The following is a 17,663-nucleotide window of genomic DNA, read 5'->3' as shown; positions in this document are numbered from 1 at the left end:
AGTTTTACTCATGGGAACATTTTGGTAATGAAAGATCAGAAATATGGTGAGATTTGTTTTAAAATGAGCAATCAAAATGGCAAAGCCAGCATCCCGTATGCTGACTCTGGCAGCTCTGATTGCAAAGGCAGAGCCATAGACCCTTGAACAAAATCAAGGAGAAATTTGACTGATTGTTCAATACTTTTAGCACTGGTTCTTTTGAACACTCCTAGTTGACACACTGAGGCCTTCTGGCTCTCGATTTTCCTGCAATTACTTGGATCTACCTCTCTTTCTTGGTTCCTTGCAGATAACTTTTTTCCATTTATTGAAATCTTACATTTTCACGGTTTTTAGGGAATCTATTCTTGGCCTTTTTTGTAACAGTCTGAAGTTACATTACATACATATTTATCTATCTGACTATTACTATTTGGTACATGAGTTTCGTCAGGGTAGGAACCTGGTCTTTCTTTCCACTATTACATCCTATGTCCCTAGGACAGTGCCTGGCATTTTCTATTGGCTCTTTTCCAGGCATTAGTACACTGCCAACCTCATAATCTATATCTTCATTTTAATCCTCTGTCTAAAACTCTAGAGCCATGTATCTAACCTCCAGTTGAATACCTCTACCTTGGAATCTTGTATTTGTTTTAAACACACCATGTCCAAAGAGAACTTATTATGTTCCACATTCAGCCCCTCTTTCAACCTATTGCCTCAAAGTCTTCCCTTTTTCCTATATCTCCTTTGATTTTAATATCTACTCTATCACATAGGCCAGAAACCAGAGGTTATTGTAAAATCCTTTTATATAGTTCTCCTACAATCAGTTGTTCACTGAATTTTCTTCATTCTGTTATCCAAATATCTCTCAAAATTCTGATATCTTCTCCATTTACACTGCCATCACAACAGGTCAATCCTATTGTGGTTTGGAAGTCTGAATTATGATTTTTCCAAAATAAGCTTTCTGCCTTCACTCTTCCTTTGTTCTATCCATTATCCACAGTGTTGAGTGATTTTTTTCCATTCTCTACTCTCCCTACATCTGACCTGGTGAGCTTAGTACCAGGTATTTGATGGAAAAGGATTCAGAATTCTTTCCACCCCACTCACCTGTTCACTCCATAGCCTCCCCAACACTACCTTCACCAAGAATATCAAGTTGTGGGCTTCCCTGTTGGTGCAGTGGTTGAGAGTCTGCCTGCTGATGCAGGGGACGCGGGTTCGTGCCCCGGTCCAGGAAGATCCCACATGCCGCAGAGCGGCTGGGCCCGTGAGCCATGGCCGCTAGGCCTGCGCGTCCGGAGCCTGTGCTCCACAACGGGAGAGGCCACAGCAGTGAGAGGCCCGCGTACGGCAAAAAAAAAAAAAAAAAAAATCAAGTTGCACTTGCAGTGTTCTTTGGGCCAGTAATTTTATCTAGAGTGGCAGAGTGAACAAAAATGGCTTTAAAATATATTCTGAAACATCTTTGAAATTATCCTTTGAAATTTTCCTGTGTCACTTAAGTAAGATACAAGAAATGTGCTTATTCTAACCTCTGCTTTAAAAAATAAGTAAAAGAACAATCCTTCTTACTGATGATCATTAATTTAAAATTTTCCCCTGCTCTTCACTTGGACCCTTCAGGGAAAGAGGGTTTCCCTAGCACCGTGAGAGTGCCAGTGCTCTGGTAGTGTACAATCTCATCTTTGACTTGGCTGGTTGCAAACTTCTGAGTGCATGACGTAAGAACTTCGATAGAGTTTCCATTGATATCATGTGTAAGGGTCTCTGACGAAGCGGTGGGAATCAGGTGGCTTCTGTTACACGTTGTTACAAATGTCTGAAATCAACACCAACACCATTACTCATTTAATCAAGACCTAGATAGGTAACTCTGCCACAACAAAATGATTTAGTTGAGGCCATCACACCTATCTTAGAAGGAGTGCAAGTTAACATACAAAGTTTTGTTGCCCATCAATAGTCATGAGTTAACATGGACCATAAGGAGACCAAAAACACAGATACCAAATTTACATCTACCCTGAAAAGAGCATGAAATCAAATCAGTATTATAAAAGTTAAATTTAATGGAAGAAAAGAATAAACATATTAAAATAATGAGAAAGAATAAACAAAGCCATTTTAGAAGACAATTTAGGAATTCTCCATGATTAGGAGATTCGTTCCTAAAAATGAACAAGAGTAGATGGAGCAAAGGCAGTATTCAATGTATAAAAGCAAAAAATGTTTAATTAAAAATAAAATTTTGAGTTCATAGGAAGGAGACAGTCACCAGGAAAAATGTAGAATGTGTGCATTTTTGCCAAGTTTATGAATTTCAATAATAAAGAAACATGAAAGGAATAAATTACTTATAAATGAACAAAAAATTAGATTGTTTTCAAATGTTTCTGTCACAAAAATAAATGTCAAAAACTGCGGAAAACCTCACAGAGATATGAGACAATAGTTATGATTGAAGAATCCTGCATCCTGTCAAGGTGACATTTTTAGGTAAAGACAGCAGAAGAATATCAGATATAGAAGGGCTCAAAAAGCACACCACTCTCAAACATTTCCTGGAAAAAATAATAATTTGAGGACATGTCTTTCCTCAAGATCATCTACCTAGAGATTCAAAGAAGGGACATTCTATATGTTGCCCTCCCCGCAGGAACTGTGAAATTACAGCCTACAAGAACAGCTAATCTAGTTTAATTCACTTGGTCAGTCATTTGTGGAGAGCTGAATTTCAAATGGTAAAAGTTCCTAATGAACTTGATTCTTCAAAGGACTCTCTGGTTGCACTTTTCATCTAGGTTTGGAGAAGCAGCCAGAGTGGATGACACAGAATAGTAACAAATAAGCTAAATGAAGGCAGGAAACACATATGTTTTGCTCATTGCAACACCCTCAGTAGTTAGCACAGTGCCTGGTGCAGATAGATAAGTATTTTTGATTGAATGATATAAAGGCAAGGGGTGAAGGAAACAGCTGTACCTTCTAGCAGCAAGTTCTCTTTAGTAGAACTCAACAAACACATATTGGGTGCCTATGTTAGGCACTGACTGGAGCTAAAAAGCCAATGACTGAGGATATAAGTACAGATAGAGTCCATGTTGCCCCTGTGCTGTTAGGTAATCTTTGGTTGGAAAGTTCACTGCATTGGTTACATTTTGAGTGGAAGATGGGATGTGCTCTTCAGTGCCAGGCTCCCCTGTTAGGAAGGATCTAAGTGTCACAACATTTTAAAGTGATTAAGTGGAGAGATTGGCTAGAATATTCATGCTTACCAACTTTTCCTGGATGGGAAGGTGTCTCCATTCTCTCTAGGATCAGGTCATAAGTTAGATTTGGGGCCAAGTGGAAGAGTGTACTAGCATAATGGTGTAATAATGTAACTGTAAATGTTATGGTTAGGCATTTGACACTTTCATGTGTCAACATGTGTGGTGGTGGCTTCCTTATCGAGTGTGTATATAATAATGTTTAGCCCCAGACTGGAAGGGCAGCCAGCTATAGTATTCTTCCTTTGGATCTGATCTTATAAGTGTAGGACCATTCACCTTTCTTCTTTTCTCAACAATGTAGTCAAATAGGGATGTGAAAACCACTTGATATATTGGAGATATAAATCTCTCTAATATTTTGAGAAAATGATTATTTGGAAAAAGAGGCCTGCTGTTCTCATCAGGCCATGATAAAATCTTGAGAGTGGAAGTAGTGTCATTGCCAGAAGGGTCAGCATTAGTGTGACTTGTGCCCAAACAGCCATATATTCCCAACAGGTCAAGTACTATAGCACCTCTTATCAAGAGGCAATTAGATTGCTTTCCAAATAAATTCACCATAGAATGGTAGAAATGGAAACATTTTTATTGTCTTATGTAAAGAAGTTGGAAGCTTGGAAAAATATGTTATCATAATATAAATTGGCTGGGATTAAACAGAGTTCAAGAAGCAGTTTTATCAGTACCAAAATAGTGAATGGATATCAGATGATCTGGGAGGCATGTGGTATTGAGCAGCAGAAATTATGATGCAATATCAAAAGATTTTCCAGATATACTTGTAAATCCAAAGTCCAGAGGTAATGGCAAGTTGAAAACCAAAGGAACGAGAAATATTCGAAAAGGCAAAGAATTCAGTAGGGGAGCAGCCCATGTTAATTTTGCAGATGCTTCCTTTCAGGTTGGAGAGTTCTGCATTTAATGTGAGAGGTTTTACTTGAGGAAATGTTGATCTTGAGCCTGAATTCTGACTCTCAATTGATCTTGAGAAAAGAGAACGTTTTTCCAGAATTGACATGCTGGGTGTTTTTTCTTCCCAAGAATATATCAGAGCATCAGATATAGGTAGGAGAGGAGCTTGGGTATTTTGAATCACTCTTTTCACTGGTTCTCAGGCATCCACTGTTCCCACCTGTGTTTTAGAATCAGTGGTAGTGATTGGTCTGACTGTTGTAGATATTTCTTACTTCATTCTCATTAATGTGGGACAGTGTTTCTAAAGCTGTAGTTGGCACACACATGGGGTCATTCAGACATATTTTTAGGGCTCTAACATTCTTGCAAAATCTTACATTTTGTGTTTTTTCATTTTTGATAGCTTAAAAGGTTAATATAAATGTATACACAATGCCACTTCATAAAATACAACCATATAATTTCTGTGTCTGACTTTGTATTTATATTTAGGATTCATACTTAAAGGAAGGTCAAGTGATATCATAGGATGTTGTTGAAAGATTGAAGGTTTTATAACAATTCAAATAATGAAAATAAATTGTTTAATTAAGTTCTCATAGAGCATGTGAACATGTATGCTGGCCATTGGACCACATCTCTATCAGGCTAGACTGGCCTTCTTCACATGGCAGCCTCATCTATACTTCTCTATATCAGATTCAAATGTGGATAAGTCGGCAGTGTGGTAATGAGATCTTAGAATTCGAGTTGATGCCATAACAGAATAAAGCATTGCAGGTCTTGGGAGAAAGGTTGTGTGTACTGGGCATGAGGAAGGGATTAGTTTTTTTAATCCAAATAGCAGACTATGACAGATTGAATTTTTCAAAAATTGTTACAGAATTATCTCCCATTCTCACATGCTCTTCTACTATGTAATCTTGACATGCCTCCATCAAGAGGTATAGTTTATCTTTCTAACCTTTGAAACTGCCTTGACCAATAGTAAACAGGAGTAATAACAATTTGCCAGTTTAGGCACAGCCTTAAACTGACCTAGCAGCTTCCACTTCCTACTATTTAGAATCAGTTGTTATGACAAGTCTAAGCTACCTAGAGAGGGTAAATTTAGGCACTCTGTTGAACAGCACCAGTTTAGAAACCAGCCAGCAGCAAGCTGTTAAGTGAGCCACCATGGGTGTCAAGCCCAGTGGAGCCTTCAGGAAAGCGTAGCATCAGCTGATACCTGACTACAATTGCATGCAACCCCAAGTGAGAACTGCCCAAATGAGTCCAGTCTGCCAATAAAATCATGATTTTGTTTTTTAAAGTCACTAAGCTTGGGGTGGTTTGTTACTCAAAAATACATAAAACAACTGCAACATAGTCATATTTCCAGAAGCTAAAGACAAACAGAAGAGTTCCAAGAAGCCAATAAAGAAAAAAAAAAGATTATTTTTTTAAATTAATTTTTATTGGAGTATGTTTGCTTTACAATGTTGTGTTAGCCTCCACTGCACAGCAACATGAATCAGCCATACACATACAGATATCCCTCCCTTTTGGACGTCCCTCCCATTAGGTTACCACAGTGCATTAGGTAGAGTTCCCTGTGCTATACAGTATGTTCCCATCAGTTGTCTATTTTATACATAGTATCAATAAAGTATATGTGTCACTCTCAGTCTCCTAATTCCTCCCACCCCACCCCTTTCCCCTTGGTATCCATACATTTGTTCTCTATGTCTGTGTCTCTATTTCTTCTTTGCAAATAAGATCATTTATATCATTTTTCTAGATTCCACATATATGTGTTATTATATGATATTTGCTTTTCTCTTTCTGACTTAGTTCACTCTGTATGACACATTGTAGGTCCATCCATGTCTCCACAAATGACCCAATTTCATTCCTTTTTATGGCTGAGTAATATTCCATTGTATATATGTACCATATCTTCTTTATCCATTCCTTTGTCGATGGGCATTTAGCTTCCATGTCCTAGCTATTGTAAATAGTGCTGCTATGAACATTGGGGTGCATGTGCTTTTTTGAATTATGGTTCTCTGGGTATATGCCCAGTAGTGAGATTGTTGGGTCATATGGTAGTTCTATTTTTAGTTTTTGTTTGTTTGTTTGTTTGTTTTTTGTGGTACGCGGACCTCTCACTGTTGTGGCCTCTCCCGTTGCGGAGCATAGGCTTCGGATGTGCAGGCCCAGCGGCCATGGCTCACGGGCCTAGCTGCTCCGTGGCATGTGGGATCTTCCCGGACCGGGGCACAAACCCATATCCCCTGCATTGGCAGGTGGACTCTTAACCACTGTGCCACCAGGGAAGCCCTACTTTTAGTTTTTTTAAGGAACCTCTATACTGCTCTCCATAGTGGCTGTATCAATTTACATTCCCACTAACAGTGCAAGAGGCTTTCCTTTTCTCCACACCCTCTCCAGCATTTATTGTTTGTATATTTTTTGATGATGGCCATTCTGACCAGTGTGAGGTGATAGCTCATTGTAGTTTCGATTTGCATTTCTCTGACAGTTAGTGATGTTGAGCATCTTTTCATGTGCCTCACTTGGCCATCTGTATGTCTTCTTTGGAGAAATGTCTATTTAGGTCTTCCAACCATTTTTTGATTGGGTTGTTGGTTTTTCTGATATTGAGATGTATGAACTGCTTGTATATTTTGGAGATTAATCCTTTGTCAGTTGCTTTGTTTGCAAATATTTTCTCCCATTCTAAGGGTTGGCTTTTCATCTTGTTTATGGTAAAGACACATTACTTTAAAAGAAGCAACAATAGGAGCTTCCCTGGTGGCGCAGTGGTTGAGAGTCCACCTGCTGATGCAGGGGACATGGATTCATGCCCTGCTCCGGGAGGATCCCACATGCCGTGGAGCGGCTGGGCCCGTGAGCCATGACCACTAAGCCTGCACGTCCAGAGCCTGTGCTCCACAACGGGAGCGGCCACAACAGTGAGGGGCCCGCGTACCACAAAAAAAAAAAGAATCAACAATAAAGCAGATAAATGACGTCTAAATAAGAAAGAAGCTAGAAGACAGTGGGATATCTTTAAAGACATGTAAGAAAATAACTGCAAATCTAAAATTTTATAATCAGTGAAAATATTCTTCATATATAAAGGTGAAACAAAGTCATATTTAGAAAATGTTTTTCAGTATGTAGTATCTCCTAAATTAATTCAGTATAAAAATGCAATAAAGAACAAGAAAGCATAAATGGGGAAAATTAAATGATATTGAGATTTTAAAACACCAAATAATGTCTTTTAGAATTCATAATATATGTGGATTTGAAATACCTGACAACAATAGCACAAAAGGTAAAAAGATAATAAATGGAGTTAATGTGTTATAAGTTACATGTATAGTCCAGGAAAAGGTAAAAATGATAAGCTGATACTGATTCTAAATAAGCCAAAAATTACTGTTGTAATCTCTAGAACAACCACTACAACAATAATGTGTAATTAACAACTGTATGGAGAGAAATAAATGAACTAAAAACAAATAGCAAAAAAAGAGAGAAAGGATCAAAGAACAGATTATGGGAAACAAGTACTTATGTGGTATGTTCAAACCTAGGTATATCAGTAATTAAATGAACTTCAAATGGACTAAAAATTCCATCCAAAATCTTATGGTCAAACTGCAGTGTTAAAAATAAAATTTACCTGTACACTAATTACAAGACACATGCATTAAATATAAAGTCACAGAAAGGTTGAAAGTAAAAGTGTGGGGGAAAAATCATATTCTGCCTCATTAGCAGTCAGGAAAATCAAATAAAACCAAAGTGAGTTATCATTTCACAGCTTCATATTGGTCAAGATTAAGAAAAGAATATTTGGAGCTGCTGAGAGTACAGAGTAACTGGATCTTTTATGGTTCATGCCTATAACAAAAGGAAAACTTGCTAATTTGCAAAATCACAACTTTCTTTTTATAAGAGAGCTGAAGTTCAGGGCAACCAGACTCACCAAAATATAAAGACAGGCACCTCTAAGAGTGACAGGGCACAATCACGTGTTTAGCTACAGTAGACAGGCAACAACATACAAGCTGGGGAAATAATTCAGGTAAAATTTTAAACAAACAGCTAAAGGCCGTTCATGGGCCAGTGCGAGGGTATACAATTCCTAAGAGTCACAGACACCAGAGAAACTTGCATTCAGGCTCACAAGAAAATATGGAAGTAGTGTGAGAATTCTACCTTCATGGTTCAGCCCTGGAGGAGAAGAAAAACAGTCATTGAAGACAAAGCATGGAGCCTTTTTTGCAATGTCCTCTATAAAACAAATGTCTTAAGCTGTTTAGGACAAGGCAGCAAACCTTATTACCTTATTATCTTCAGAGTACAAGTGAAGATCTATTGCAGCTGGGAGAATCCAGTACTCCTGCAAGAGAGGTAGAAATATATTCTGGGACCAAACCATTAAATATCTCCTTTGGGGAGATACAGGACCACAGGGAAGGACCCACCTCCAACACAAATGTGTCCAATGCTCCCATAAGACTTATGCTGAGCTATAATAACAGAGAACACCCTCCCCTTACTTGCTTTCCATAACTAGGCTAGCAAGCATTGAGTAACAGTAACAGCAGTCTACTGCTGGGAGAGATGAAGAGCATAGAAGGAGACCTTCTCTGAGATATAAGCAAAATGGGGAATCTGAATTTGAAAGTGCAGCAGAACTTGAGATGAAACCTCTTGCAAACCTGCCACTATCTTAAAGACAAGATAATATGAGAAGAATTTGAAGACTGTGGTGTTCTAAGGATAACTATAGCAACAACAAAAAAAGCAAATCCAATCCAACTTCTGATTAGGTGGGTTCAAACTCCTTCACTAAGGTTTGGAAAAAGACAAAGTGAGTCTATTTCCAGGTGTAAATAATCATCTCAGATTCTATTGTCTTACAAAATATTTCTAACTTTAAACAAAAAATTATGACACAAAAAAAGTCAGGAAAAAAATCACATTATCAAGATATAAATCAATAAATAAGACCAGATCCAGATATTATATTATATTATATTTATAAGGACTATCAAGTGGGATATAACTGTTTAATATGTTAAAGCCCCTAATGAAAAAAAGAGGATGAGAACTATCAATGGTGACTTAAGCAGAGAGATAAAAACTATAAAAAAGAATCAAATTAAAATGCTAGAAATTAAAACATGATAACAGAGATGAATAATGAATTTGAAAAGCAAATCAGACCACTCAACCAACCAAGGAAATAATCAATGAACTTAAAAACTGACTAGTAAAAATTACCAAACTAAAACACAAATTAAAAAGAGTAAAAAATACAGAATAGGGCATCTAACAACTATGGGACAAAATGAAATCATCTATCACACTTGTAATTGGCATACCAGAAGAAGAAGAGAAAGAAGAAAGGGAAAATGAAATATTTGAAAAGATAATGCCTAAGAATTTTGAAAAACTAAAGAAAGACACAAAGCCACAGATCCAAGAAGCTCAGAGAATAACAAACTTACACACAGAGAGACACAGACACACACACCACACCCTCACACACATAGACACAACATAGTCACTGCTGAAAAACAAAATAAATTTTAAAATCTTGAAAGTGGCCAGAGAAAAAGAGACACATAGCATACAGAATGACAAAGAAAATAATTATAGCATATTTACATCAGAAATTATGTATGCCAGATCCAAATCAGGAAGGAAGAGGTAAAAATGTCTGTTTGCATATGGCATGATCTTATATATAGAAAACCCTAAAAACCCTGCCAAAAACTGTTAAAACTAATAAAAGAATTCAGTAAAGTTGCAGGATACAAAATCAACCTACAAAAATCACTTCTACTTCTATACATTTACAATAAACTGTTGGGAAAAAACTTTAAGAAAACAATCTCAATTGCAATAACAACAAAAAGATTAAAATACTTAGGAAAAAATTTAACCAAGGAAGTAAAAGATCTGTATCCTGAAAACTATAAAACATTGATGGAAGAAAACAGAGAAGACACAAATAAATTGAATGGCCTCTTATGTTTATGGATTGAAAGAATTAATATTGCTAAATGTTCATTCTACCCAAAGCAATACAGAGATTCAATGCAGTCCCTATCAAAATTCCAATGGCATTTTTCATGAAAATAGGAAAAGCAATCCTAAAATTTGTTTGGAGTCACAAAAGACCACAAACAGGCAAAGCAATTTTGATCAAGAAGGACAAAGCCGGAGGCATCACATTTACTAACTTCAAGTATATTACAAAGTATACTATTCAAAACAGTGTAGTACTGGAAAAAAAAAAAAACAGACACATACACCAGTGGAACAGAATAGACCCATGAATAAGCCCATGAATAGACCCAAATAAGCCCATGAATATATGGTTGACAAATTGTCTACAGTTACCAAGAGTATGCAATGGGAAAAGGATAATCTCTTCCATAAATGGTTTTGGGAAAACAGGATAACAAAAGCAAAAGAATTATACTGGGTTTTTATCTTACACCATACACAAAAATGAAGTCAAAATGGATTAAATACTTAATTGCAAGAGCTGAAACCCTACAACTCCCAGAGGAAAGCATAAGGTGTAATCTCTTCCACATAGGTCTTGGCAATGACTTCACACCAAAAGCACAAGCAACAAAAGCAAAAATAAACAAATGAGATTACATCATACTAAAAAATTCCTGTACAGCACAGGAAACAGCAGAATGAAATGGCAACCTACAGAATGGGCGAAAATATTTGTAAACCATATATTTGAGGGACTTCCCTGGTGGTCCAGTGGCTATGACTTTGCATTCCCAATACAGGGGCCCAGGTTTGATCCCTTAGTTGCATGCCACAACTGAGTTCACATGCCGCAACTAAAAATGCTGCATGCCACAACTAAAAGATCCCCCATGCCATAATGAAGACCCAGTGCAGCCAAATAAATAAATAAATATTTTTTAAAAACCATATATTTGAAAAGGGATTAATCTACAAAATTTATTAGGAACAATTATAACTCAGCAAAAAATAATAAAAATAATAACCTGATTTAAAAATGGGTAAAGGAGTTGAACAAACAGTTTTCTAAAGAAGGTATACAAATGGCCAACAGGTACATGAAAAGGTGCTTAACATAACTAATCAACAAGGAAATGCAAATCAGAACTACAGTGAGATATCACCTCACACCTGTTAGGATGGCTATTTTCAAAAGGTCAGAAGATAACAGTGTTGGTGAGGATGATAGGAAAAGGAAACACTTGTGCATTGTTGGTAGGAAAATAAATTGCTACAGCCGTTATGGAGAAAAATATAGAGGTACCTCAAAATATTAAAAATAGAACCACCATAATATCCAGCAATTCCACTTCCCATTATATATCCAAAAGAAATAAAAATCACTATATTGAAGTCATCTGTACTTACAAGTTCATTGCAGCATTATTCACAGTAGTCAAAATATGGAAATAACCTAAATGTCCATTGACAGTTGAATAAGGAAAATTATATATTTATATATAAGCACACAGACACACAATGGAATATTATTAAGTCCTAAAGAAGGAAATCCTGCCATTCGCAACAACACGGTTAAAATTGGAGGAAAAGTGATAAAGACAAATACAAAATGACAAATATAGGATTATCTCATTTATATGTGGAAATCAAAAAAAAAAAAAATGTAGGACTCATAGTAACAGACAGTAGGATGATGGATACCAGAAGGTAGGGGTTGGGAGAAATAGGGAGATATTGACCAAAGGATACAGACTTTTGATTACAAGATGAATAAATTCTGCAGATCTGATGGGCAGCATGATGACTATAGTTAATAATAATGTATTGTATACTTGAAATTTGCTAAGAGAGTAGACTTCAAGTATTCTCATCCCACCCCCCACCTACACATACACACACACACATACAGACATACACACAAAAGTAAATGTGGAAGAAGGTGACGTGTGTGTTAATTATTTTGATTGTGGTAATCATTTCACAATGTATACATATATCAAACATCCCATTTGTCAAAAGTAAATAAATAAAAAGAAATTATGTATGCCAGAAAACTATGGAATGATATCATTAAAGTAATGAAAGGAAAAATTAAATATTGTCACCTAAGAATTCTACACAAAGCAAAAATATCTTTCAATAATGAAGAAGCTGAGATTTTTTTTGTTAAAACAGGAACTGAGGAAATTTATTGCAGGTGCAGTTCATTTGCACTGCCAAAAAATTGTTAAGGGAGAATCATCAGGCAGAAGCAATACAATTTTAAATAAAAACTTGGATCTACAGAAAGAAATGGTATAAAAGAAGTTAAATACAAATTTTCTTAATTTAAGGCTCTAAAACAATCCTGTCCAATAGTGTTTCCTGTAATGATATAAATGTTTATTTCTGTGCTGTCAGTAAGACTAGCTACACATGGCTGTTGAACACCTGAAATATGGCAAGTGTTACTGAGAAACCCAATTTTAAATTTCATTGAATTTCAATTAACTTAAATGTAGTCACATGTGGCTAGTGGCTACTTTATTAAATGTGCAGCTCTAAAAATTAACATTGTCTAAATCAAAAAGTGTAGCAAGGCATAGTGTGTCTATACACAATTTACCAAAAGGTAAATTTCATAGTACCTTAATTATACTTTAATTTAAGATGTGAAAAACCCTATGATAGCCAAAGTAGTAAGATTTATAAAAGAGAAGAATCATTATATTTAAATTTTAATATGTATTAATGAAATGCCTTTAGTGTCTAAGATATAGTTCATTTCCAAAATAAATCATTTTGAATCCAGAATCAGGAGTATGGTTTAAAATATTATTTTACATTTCCAGTTAAGTCACCTATCAATCCTTTTAGGTTGGTCATCTAGACATTCCTTCCCTCAAGGGTCTTTCCTCCTATTTCTCCACACCCCCATTCAGTGCTTTTATTTTCTCCAGTCTCTCTTCCCACTACCCTGCTCCTCCTCCAGCATGCAGGCTCTTTCCAGTAGAGGGTCTGAGATTCTTCCAGCTCTCCATGAGGAATGACACAGGAAAGAAAACTGCATGCAGGCACATCAACCTCAAGGGGACTTCTTTGTTTATCAACAAGGATGAAAATGTCAGAATATGACATTGAAAAAAAGTGATCTCTATATCCAATACAAAGAAAGACTCCTAGGAATTCTCCTGTGAAGAAGCCTCCTTGGTTTGTCTGTTTCCCATAAACTTTTTCCCTTTCAAATCTTTTTTCCAACCAACTATTTTTTTTCTTGATTCCATGGCACATGTTATAAGAAATGCCTGTCTAAGGTGTGTTCTTTTCATAATTTGTGAGTATAAAGACTAAAATCTCCTACAGAGAGAAAAGCAAGGCCAGAAACTTCCCTTCTAGACAGAGATAGCAGGGTTTTTTTTCTCTTTGTTCTAGGTACAAGTTCAGGCAAAAAAAGGTAAAGTAAGTGGAACAGGAGGTGACAGAAGTTATTATCACTTTTTCCCCTTAGGGAGCACCTATTCTGTACTTTTGATGAACTTTTACTTTATGTGAGCAGTAAATAAAGCAGATATAGTCCCTTCCTTTATGGAGGTTACAATCTAATAGGAAACATCAAAGGAGAGGACAAATCAAAATTCCACATGAATATGTACCGTGAAGCATTGTCAATACTATAAAAATTGCCCCTTGGTACGAATCTTACTGACATCTTTCAAATACTCTGATTTTGAACGTACCTCATTTTAAATTTGTGAATGTATTTTCACTTTATGTGAGTTTCTTTAATTATATTCAGCAAAATATTCTGCTTATTCTAATTATTCATCATTATAAAGCACCTTGGATGAGATTGAATACTAACAGTCCATAATCTACCCTACTGGTCCATTACTGTGCTAGGTAATATCAACATTGGTGAGGATACTGAACTGCAAAAAGGAAAAGCTAAAATAAGGTAGATGAAGGGAACTTGACCAACCCTGGATTGAATGCATTTTCTGAGTGCCATGCCATAGCAAATTCACTTCTGTAAAGAGAATGTTAATAGCTTAATTCAACAGCAATCTAGATTTCTGGAATGATGCCATTTCTATTTATGGAATTAATATCAATTATTTTACCATAATTTCCAAATATGCAGAGGGAATCAATGAGCAGGAACTAAGTCTAAGGTCGCTCAGTGTCAAATCAGAAGTTAAGAAACAAAAGCAATGTGATTTTGAAAACTCAGAACCAAGATATGGAGTGGAGATGGTAGGAGTATTATGTACAGGGCCAGAAATACCATCCAGACCATGCAAGGATGACGAAGAAGAAGGCTCAGCTCTTCAGTAATACAAGAAAGGAAGCTGGTAGAGCCAGAAACCTGGAGTATAGGTACAGCCTTCTCCTCCTGTTCAGAGACTCACAGAAGGAACAGAGAAATCCAAGAGAACTGGGCAGAGGGGAGCCTAGGTTATAGTATGGCTATTCCCCAGGGGCACTTCTGGGAGCCATTAGCACATATTTTGTTAAAGCAGTCTGTCCTAGTTCATTCAGGCTACTATAACAAATATACCACAGTCTGGGTGGCTTAAACAACAAACATTTATTTCTCACAGTTCTGAAGGTACACCAAGGTGCTGGCAGATTCAGTGTCTAGTGAAGGCCTGCTCCCTGGTTCATAGACATCTGTCTTCTCACTGGGTCCTCATATGGCAGAAGGGACAAGAGAGCTCTATGGTATCTCCTCTATAAGGGCACTAATCTTATTCATGAAAGCTCCACCTTCATGACCTAATTACCTCCCAAAGGCCCCACCTCCTAATACCATCACATTGGGGATTAGGTTTCAATACATGAATTTTGTGGGGACACAAACATTCAAACTATATCACAAGATTTAGCCATTCACTAACAGTAGCAATGAATTTTTCAGAACTTTGCTGGTAATTTACACTTAAATGTAGGTGTCATAAAAGGGCTATGGAGGGCTTCCCTGGTGGCACAGTGGTTGAGAGTCCACTTGCCGATGCAGGGGACACAGGTTTGTGCCCCGGCCCGGGAAGATCCCACATGCCACGGAGCGGCTGGGCCCGTGAGCCGTGGCCGCTGAACCTGCATGTCCCGAGCCTGTGCTCCGCAACGGGAGAGGCCACCACAGTGAGAGGCCCGCGTACCACAAAAAAAAAAATAAAAAAGGCTATGGAATGGGGAGAAAATGTGGCTGGTCTGTGGTGGTTCTCATCTACATAAGGAAGTATAATATGCACACTGTTCCATTCTGCTACTGCCACCTTGACTCATGCCTCAACTCTGTAGATCTTATCATCTTTTGAGATCTCAGCCCATTGTCACTTCCCTGATTTCAGCTTGTCACCTCCCATCCTTGAAGTTTCTGCTGCTAGAGTCTCTTTGTCTTACCCTATGACAATTTTTTCTAGCCACTGGCACTTTTTCTCAGTTACCTTCATATCAGTAAACTCATCTGTACTTGACAAAACTCAGTGCCCCTGGAAATAGGTGAGATATCTCAAGCCACTCTCATGCCTAGAAACCCCAAGAAGATGTCTTTATTAACCTTCCTATCACCTTGGCCAGGGGTTCTTCTGCTAATCTGCTGCCTTCAAAATACCCTACGCTAGAATACAGAGCTTTAAACTTGTACCCCATGAATATCAAGGGAAAATCTATCACAATATTCCCTTGACAGATTCATTATGGTGAGAAATGAATTCCCTGCATTGCTTCCAACTCTTTTTTCACCTCCCAGATCTCTGGTGTGAGGGTGTGTGTGTGTGTGTGTGTGTGTGTGTGTGTGTGTGTGTGTGTGTAGAGGAGGAAAGAAAAAGAATGCCTTGGAAACATGTTCTGCTTCTTTGCATTCCCTAGGCACTCTTTGTTGTCTCACAGTTGGATGGTGCCTCTGGTGGCCCAGAAGTCAAGAATGTGTCATCTTTGATTATTGGCCTGTGAGCTTACAACTCCCTCTGGAGTTAATTGAATCCCAGGGAGGACCTCTAAAAATGAATGGGTGTAGGCACAGGGGAGAGGAACAAAATATGCCAGTTACTGTTTCAAATGAATGAACGAGAATTTATGTAACCAGTATGCTAAACTAGCCCAACTGGTGGGATGCAATCACAAGACAATTTAACTTTGCTTCCTCACTCTTCTTTAGCTGCTCAGTGGGACTAGTTTTGCCCTAGCAATGAAAAATCTGGCATTTATATATTTTTATAATTATTTTAAAGAGATGTAAAGCTCTGAGATTATTTCAAGACACAAATCATAATTTCAACTTGCTACTTAAAATGGCCAATGCCATATATAAGCAAATCTTCCAAATTCATTTAGAGTTGCAGTTACTCCCCTACCTTCAACTCAGGATGGCTGCAAGTGAAAAAAATAAAAGACAGGTTTCTGCTCTAATTCCAAATTCCTCCTCTTCCAGTTTCCAATAATTTTAGGGTTAGGGCTTGGAGGCTGTAGGGTAGAAGAGACCGTCTAGGTGCTCATCAAACCCATTTCTTCTTCCTGGGCATCCCACCTCCCTTCATCCAGGTTGGGCCATGTGACCAGCTTTCCCTCATGAAATGCAAGTGGAAATGATGGATCATTAGTAGTGATGGTTGTTAAGATAGGAGTGTGTTGGATCTACATCATCTTCTGACCAGATGTAGAGAACCCAGTGGGGCACTCCAAGGCAGAATCATAAATGAAAGGAGGCTGATTTTGTCAATCAATCACCAGATGGAAGGCTGCAAACCTAACACTCAACTGAACTGTGATGGAAATGAGAAATGAGACATTATTGTATTAAACCATTTAGATTGGGGGTCATTTGTTATGGTAGCTAGGGTAAACTACCCTAATTAACACTAAGATGGAGTAACAATAAAAAAGGAGTGAATATTTATACTTAGCTAGAAGAAATATGGTTGTTCATGGAGCATACCCCTTGGACATTGCCCTATGCCTCTCACTAGCAGTTTTCTTGATACATGCTCATCTTACTGATAACTTACTTTGTCTACAGCTTTTGGGAATCTGGATTTACATTTAGCTTCTCTCTTCTTATCCTAGATTAACACCCATCCGATTCTGTTTCATGCGTGGCCTTTATCTGATCCACTGGAAACATTCACATATCCTTTGTTCCAAAAAAGTCTGAGAACACAGGTCATAAAACACCGTCATCTTGCCTTCATTGCCTTTATCCCCACCTTCAAAGCATGTTTCCAGTCTGCTTTTTCCTTTTAGATTTTCCAAGTAAGAGTCTGACACAAGCTTAATGTATTTACCTTACTGAACCTATCAATTATGTGTATGTAATGTGTGTGTGCATTTGCTTTAACAATATTTCTTTGTACTGAGAACTTATGGTCTTTAATTTCTCTTTTATCATGAGTGTCTGGTCATATTTCATTGATGCTACCTTTCTGAAGGTCGTTGAATAATCCATTTACAATTATTAAATGGGCCTTGTTTTATGCATTA

This window comes from Aethalodelphis obliquidens, unplaced genomic scaffold (genome assembly GCF_003676395.1).
Source record: "Aethalodelphis obliquidens isolate GAN/ISIS:26980383/991018 unplaced genomic scaffold, ASM367639v1 scaffold35, whole genome shotgun sequence".
Classification (NCBI taxonomy): Eukaryota; Metazoa; Chordata; class Mammalia; order Artiodactyla; family Delphinidae; genus Aethalodelphis; species Aethalodelphis obliquidens.
This window is presented reverse-complemented; position numbering follows the sequence as displayed.